We start from the raw sequence: 7,574 nt of genomic DNA on the forward strand, positions 1-7,574 counted from the left end.
ATGAATCTTCCTCTGGTCAGAAGAAGTCTTCATCAAAGCAAGTCACATGCTTTGAATGCAAAGAATCAGGGCACTACAAAAGTGATTGCCCTAAGCTGAAAAAGGACAAGAAGCCAAAGAAGCATTTCAAAGCTAAGAAAGGCCTCATGGTGACTTTTGATGAATCAGAGTCAGAGAATGTTGACTCTGATGGAGAAGTTGTTGAAGGACTCATGGCTATTGTCAAGAACAAAGAAGTAGAGTCAAAAGAAGCAACTAATTCTGAATCAACATCAGAGGAAGATCCAGACTCTGACGATGAAAATGAGGTATTCGCTTCCTTCTCAACCTCTGAACTTAAAATGTACTTTGTCTGATATCATGGATAAATATAACTCTCTCTTTACTAAGCATAAAAGGTTGAAAAAGGAATTTACTGCTGTTTCTAAAACTTCTACTGAACATGAGAAAATTATTTCTGAACTGAAAGAAAATAATCATGCTTTAGTTAACTCTAACTCTGTGCTTAAAAACCAAATTATCAAGTTAGAAGAAGTTGTTGCATGTGATGCATCTGATATAAAGAATGAATCTAAATATGAAAAATCCTTTCAAAGATTCCTAGCTAAAAGCGTAGATAGAAGCTTGATGGCTTCAATGATCTATGGCGTTAGCAGAAATGGGATGAGTGGCATTGACTATTCTAGACCAAGTAGAAATGAGCCTCCTATGCCTAAGGCCAAACCTCTGCATGAACAGTTTGTACCCTCTGGTACCATTTTGCCTGAATCATTGCCTGCTAAAATTGCTAAACCCTCTCGTAAAAAGGGAACTCCTTCTGTGCTTAAATATCATGCTCAAATCCCTTTATATTATCATGTTGAGAAACCCAAGGTCATCAGAACCTCTAGGGTAACTAACAAGAAAGGACACAGAAAATGGGTATCTAAGGATAAGATTATCTATGTTGCAGATATCCTTGATCGCTCCACTGAAACACCAATCATGGTATCTGGACAGTGGATGCTCGCGTCACATGGGAGAAAGGCGTATGTTCCATGAGCTAAAACTTAAGCCTGGAGGCGAAGTTGGCTTTGGAGGAAATGAGAAGGATAAAATTGTTGGTTCTGGTACTATTGGTATTGATAATAGTCCATGCATTGATAATGTTCTGTTAGTAGATAGATTAAATCACAACTTATTGTCTATAAGCCAATTAGCTGACAAGGGTTATGATATTATCTTCAATCAAAAGTCCTGCATGGCTGTAAGTCAGATCGATGACTCTGTTCTGTTTAACAGCAAGAGGAGGAACAACACCTATAAGATCAGATTATCTAAGTTGGAAACTCAGAAAGTAAAGTGCCTTCTTTCTGTGAATGCCGAGCAATGGGTATGGCATAGACGGTTAGGGCATGCCGGTATGAGAAAGATTTCTTAGCTGAGTAAGCTTAACCTTGTCAGGGGCTTACCCACTCTGAAGTTCTCTTCAGATGCTCTTTGTGAAGTGATGACCCTATTTTAATAGTGTTTTTAGGGTCATTTCTTTGTTTGTTTTGAGTCTTTTTGATGAGTCTCATGTAGTGTTTCATGCATTCTCATGCATTTTTATTCTTTTCTTTAGTCTTTATTTTGTTTTGGTAATTTAGTAGTTTTATAGGTAGTTTTCTTGCATTTTAAGTAAAGTTTAGGACTTGCATTGTTTTGTTGTGTTTTATGAAGGACTTCTTGTGCTAATGAGCTCTTGGAGCTTCTAGAATTTTCCTTGACTTGTTGGTTAGGTTTGGAGAGCAGAAACTGAAGAAGAAAGAAGGCCAAGAAGCATGGTATTGATGAAGAACTTAAAGAGAATTGAAAAGAGGAGTTTCAGAAGCCAAAAAGTCCTTTTCAGGCGAGCTTAAGCGCCTAGGCGCTGGGAGTGGGCGCCTAGGCGCCAATTGGGTCCAGAAGCATGTTTTTCAACATGCAATTGGCGCTCAGGCGCTCTGAATTGGCGCCTGAGCGCCCAGTCTCGTGTAATTTTCCTATAAATAAGGCTTAGGCCATTTTCTTTGATACATTTGGACATTTTACTCATTTTTAATCAAGTTTGAGAGCTGAGGAGAACTTTGGGGCCAGGGGAGGCTTCCAACTTGTATTTTTCTCAGGTTTTCTTTACACTTTCTTCATGAATTCACTAGCCATGAGTGGCTAGTTTACTTTTTGCTTTGGGTTAAGAGATTCTATGAAATTTTAGTTTGTTAAATCCTATCTCTATGCATGAGTTCTTGATTTAATCTTGTATTTCAATTCCTTATTGCATGTTTAGCTTTGGTGCACCTTTGCTATAGGCTAGATTATAATTAAATGGAAATTTGTTATGATTTAGGGACATGAATTGGAATAGATCCTTCTATACTTGCTTCTAGGCATAGAGTGAGAGTAGGGTTTTGTTGGCCTGAATAACCATGCTATCATACCTCTTATGAATGTTTAAGTACACAAGGAATTGGGCTTATCTTTCAATTTGAGAGAATTACTTTTGTGAGGAATCAACTAGTAAGTACATAGGCTATAACAACAAGAGATGAATCAAGATATCACATGCATAGGATAGGTGGACTAAAATGGATTAGATGATCAAAAACCCAAGGAAATTTTCCATCTATTGTTATTTACATCATTGCTCTTTTGCAAAACTTTTGTCACAATCAACCAAAACCAATTCCTGAATTTTACTGCTTTAAGAACTTGCAAGCTTTAGACTTAAATCAACAATTCTCACTCACAATCCCTGTGGTTCGATATTTTAAAACCCGGAGGTATTCGTACACTTGCGAATTGACCAACAAGTTTTTGGAGCCGTTGCCGGGGATTGTTTGTGGTTTTCGGTTTAAGTTAAAGAGTTTGTTCGTTTGTCTTACTAAGCATTGCATTGAATAGGTGTTACTAACCTTTTCTCTATTTTTGTGATTTCAGTTTATGCACAGTAGGCTTGGCACGGATCCATTGCTGTTTGATCCGGAGCCTGAACGTACTCTTCGCCGTCGTCGAGCCCAACAAAGGCTTGAAGCCATGGCTGCTCAAATGACGGAAGAGGAGATGCAAGCCCACATAGAAGAAAGAGTGAATGAGGCTCTTGCTCAAAGACTTCAAGAGCAAGAATTGGAGAATGCCAATCGTTCTCTTAGAGACCTCACCTCGGCTGCCATGAGCTACGATTATCCGGGCAGCATAGTTTCCCCCGATGGCACGGGAAATTTTGAGCTGAGGCCGGCATTCATTAATTTGGTGAGCCAAAATCAGTATGGTGGAGGTGCTCTCGAAGATCCTCATGCACACATGGAGCGGTTTATCCGCAGTTGCAACACCTACAGAGTTGAGAATGTTTCAGCGGACACCATCCGCTTGAGTTTATTCTCTTTTTCATTGAGGGATACTGCTGAGGAGTGGTTGAATTCACAGCCACAAGGTAGCATTACATCTTCGGAAGACTTGGCTGAGAAGTTCACCACAAGGTTTGTTCCAAGAGCCCTCTTGAGGAAGCTCAAGAATGACATCATGACTTATGCTCAATCCACCGACGAGAATCTCTATGAAGCTTGGGAAAGGTTCAAGAAGCTCTTGAGGAGGTGTCCTCAACATAACCTTACTCAAGCTGAGCAAGTAGCAAAGTTCTATGATGGTCTCCAATATTCTTCGAGGTTTGGTTTGGATGCGGCTTCAAGTGGAGAGTTCGATGCCTTACTTCCACAAGTGGGGTATGAGTTGATTGAAAAGATGGCTATAAGAGCCATGAACTCTAGTAATGATCGCCAAGCCCGAAGAGGAGTCCCTGAGGTTGAAGCTTATGATCAACTTATGGCCTCCAACAAGCAACTCTCCAAGCAAATGAATGAGATTCAAAATCAAATGAAGACCACCAAGATTGGTGGTCGAGTTGCCAAATTGGAGTGTGTGACTTGTGGAGGGCCACATGACAGCGAAGAATGCACAGAGACTAGACCGGAGGAGGAAGTGAAGGCTATGGGTCAAGCTCAGAATGACCCATTCTCAAATACTTACAATCCAGGATGGAGGAATCGCCCTAATTTCTCGTGGAGGCAAGGTAGTAGTGGGCAAGGAAATAGCTTTCAAAGACAATTTCCTAGCTAAGGATTCCAAGGCCAAAGCTCAAGACAACCTCAAGAGCGAGGAGAAGGTGAAAGTAGTGGTTCCAAGAAGAGCTTAGAAGAGTTGGTGGAAACTTTCATCAACCGGACGGAGAACAATTACAAGAATCAAGAGGCGGCTATCAAGAATCTTGAGAATCAATTTGGCCAGCTGGCCAAGCAAATAGCCGAGAGACCTCAAGGTAAATTTCCTTCCGACACTATCCCCAATCCTAAGCAAGAAAATGCCTCTGTTGTAGCCACTAGAAGTGGGAGAGTGATGAGTGAATTAAAGAGAAAAACAGAGGGAGAAAAGAGAGAGGATATAGTGGGAGGAGAAGTAGTTGTGCCTATTAAGGTGAGAGAGGAAGTTGATCTTACTCCTGAAACTAGCAAGGTTCCGTTCCCTAAAGCATTGGCTAAGAAGAGCTTAGATAAAAAGTTTTCAAAATTTGTTGATGTCTTCAAAAAGCTCCACATTAGTATTCGTTTTGCCGATGCTTTGGAACAAATGCCTATATATGCTAAGTTTATGAAGGATATTCTGCATAAGAGAAGAAGATTGAAGGGAGTAGATGAAACGGGGTTGATGACGGAAGAATGTAGTGCCATTTTGCAGCGGAAGATGCCTAAGAAAAGAAGGGACCCCGGAAGTTTCACTATTCCGGTAGAAATTGAAGGCATGGCGGATGTGGAAGCCTTGTGTGATCTTGGAGCGAGCATCAATTTGATGTCACTCACCATGTTTGAGAGGCTTAACCTAGGAGAGGTTACTCCAACCATGCTCTCCTTGCAAATGGCGGATCGATCCCTCAAGACTCCATATGGGATTGTGGAGGATGTAATGGTGCGGGTGGACAAGTATGTGTTCCCCGTGGACTTTGTTGTGCTTGATATGGAGGAGGATGAGAAGATTCCTCTCATTCTTGGTCGACCTTTCTTAGCTACTGGTAGAGCTAAGATTGACGTTGACAAGGGTCACCTCATTCTCCGTGTTGGAAAGGAAAAGGTACGGTTTTATGTTTTTAACCCTATGATTAAGACTAACCATGACAATGACTTTGTCTGTGATGTGATTAGAAGCAGGTCGAAGGTTTCGGAAGGGATCCCCAAAGTTAATGCCCAAATTGATGAGTTCCATCCGGCTCTCATCAAGCTTGTGAATGGTAATAAGTATGGGGGATCCAAGTACGAGAACTTGCATGCTCATATGGTGAAGTTTACCCAAGCTAGCACCCTTGCTAAGATTGAGGGTGTTTCAAGTGATGAAGTGAAGATTAAACTCTTCCCTCATTCTTTGACGAGGGAGGCTAGAGCTTGGTTTGATGAGCAAGAGGACATAGCCTCATGGGAGGATTTACTCTAGAGGTTTTGTGCAAGGTTTCTTCCTTGCACTTGTGGTAAGCTAATCAATGGAAAGGAATTTCCTTCCTAACACCTTTGGAAGGAGAGTCCACCTAGGACTATAACCTAGGGCTAAATGGGAGACAACCCATTCTTTTAAGTTTGTTATTTTCTATCTTTTAATTTTGTAGTATTTTAGGTGTTTAATTTCAAAAAAAAAATAAAAAAAAAATTTTTTTTGTGAAAAAACTGGGTTGAGAGCCTAGGCGCCAATTCATTGGCGCCTAGGCGCCAATTAGTGGCAGAGGCACTGCCTCTGTATCTGGCACAAGCGCCTGAGCGTTCCCCATGAGCGTTCGAACGCTCCTTTACGTTGTTTCTGCCAGATTTTGGGTTTTAAAACCCCAACCTTTCATTTTCCCACTCTTAACTCCCATTCTCCCATAAAAAACGCACCCCACTCTCTCCATACTCCATTTCCACTTCTCATTTCTCACTTGCACACACATTGGCTCTTCCTTCTACTTCAAAGTTCTGCATTGCATCAAGTCTATTTCACTTGCAGCCACTCACTCTCTAGTCAAGGTAAGTTCCATTTTCCACTTTCCTTCACCACAGTTCATGAGTTTTGCAATGCATGCTTCTTTTGGATAGGGGTGAGTGAATTTGTGCTAGTGCGAGTTGGGTTTGGGTTGTGTATGTTCATATTGGGTTGATTTTGTGCTTAATTAGAAAGGGGTTGTGAGTTTGTGAGGAATGGGTAGTTAGGATTTTGTGGAGTAGTTTAGTTTAGCCTTTGCTTATAGGTTGTTTGATAGAATGCCTCAATGGGTTCTTTTAGTCGATTTTTGGCGAGTGCTTGTGGTTATTTTTCTCTCTTTGCCAAAATCACTAAGAAACTTGTTGGGTGCTCTTAGGTTGTTCTATTTTTGTTTTTGTACAAAGTTTCTTCTTTCTTTTCTTTTTTATTTTTGAACTAACATTTCTAACATTTGTGGCTTGTGTATGGGCTAACAACTTTGCAGATGCCTGTGAAAAGAGCAAGAACCAACACAAAAGTTGCAGCTTCTTCCTCCACCTCCCGGAGTTTTGATCGCTCCCGCTTCCTATCAGCGATTAAGGAGGAGTTTTACCGAGCTCACCTAGCACACAAGGAGTGTGTGAAGGAGCGGGGAGTTTTGTATCGGGAGGGAAGGAGAGACCTCTTGGGCATGCAAGAAGCCATGGAGATTAGGAGGTGGAAGAATTGGGTCAACCCCATTCCGTTTTCTTGTGAAGTCATGGTTAGGGAGTTCTACGCGAACACCTACTGTGACAATCAAGAGGACAGGTCCAGGCCACCGGTGAATTCATCTTGGTTCAGGGGAGATGTGATTGACTACAATCCAGCAGTCATTCGCAGGCATCTTGGTCTCCTCACGGAGGACCAAGAGAAGGAGTTTTTCCCCAAGAAGTCCACTTATCATGAGCTCTTAGAGGAGAAGTCACCGGAGATCTTGGAAGACATGAAGGCAGTGATTGTTAGGCCTGGGCGGGACTGGGAAGCAGTTGAAGATGAGATCATTTTTGTGAGAGGGAAGGATATGACACCGCTGGCTAGAGTTTGGGCTGAATATTTGCAGGATTCCCTCATTCCTAGCTCTAACAAATCTGAAGTTAGAGAGGTTACATTGGTTGCTATCTATTGCATCGTGAGAGGTCATCCTATGGATGTGGCCACTATCATTGCTGGTCGGATTTATTCCCTCTACAACAGGAGTAAAGACAAGCATCGGCCCATCTTTCCTCACTTGATTTGCTCTTTGATTCATGCGGTGAGGGACAGAGCTAGGAGGCCAATCCATGTTATTGAGAAGAGGTTGCCTGTGGCACCTCTGCTCAGTAAGGAGAGGATCGCTCAACTCTATAAGGAATGGACAACAAGGATGCCTCAAGAGGAGGAAGAGGAAGAGGATCCTGAGGAGCCCGCGGAAGAAGATGAAGAAGAAGAGGAAGAAGAAGAGGAGGAAGAAGAAAATGTTGAGGTGGTGAATGAGGTGGTTACTCCACCACTTGCTGACCCTTCTCCTGCTTGGATGGAGGCCGCTTTCGGGCGGATGTTTTTGAGGCAAGATCGCCTAC

The 7,574-nt window shown here is 42.1% G+C and overlaps 1 non-coding gene across 1 annotated transcript; it reads right to left on the reverse strand.

The window, feature by feature from the left end:
* Nucleotides 1-3,501: 3,501 nt before the first annotated feature.
* Nucleotides 3,502-3,608, reverse strand: LOC130721663 (small nucleolar RNA R71). The gene has a single exon (XR_009013584.1). It is a non-coding gene; the product is annotated as a small nucleolar RNA R71 (small nucleolar RNA).
* Between the last annotated feature and the right edge of the window lie 3,966 nt (nt 3,609-7,574).

Source organism: Lotus japonicus, chromosome 5 (assembly GCF_012489685.1).
Source record: "Lotus japonicus ecotype B-129 chromosome 5, LjGifu_v1.2".
NCBI lineage: Eukaryota > Viridiplantae > Streptophyta > Magnoliopsida > Fabales > Fabaceae > Lotus > Lotus japonicus.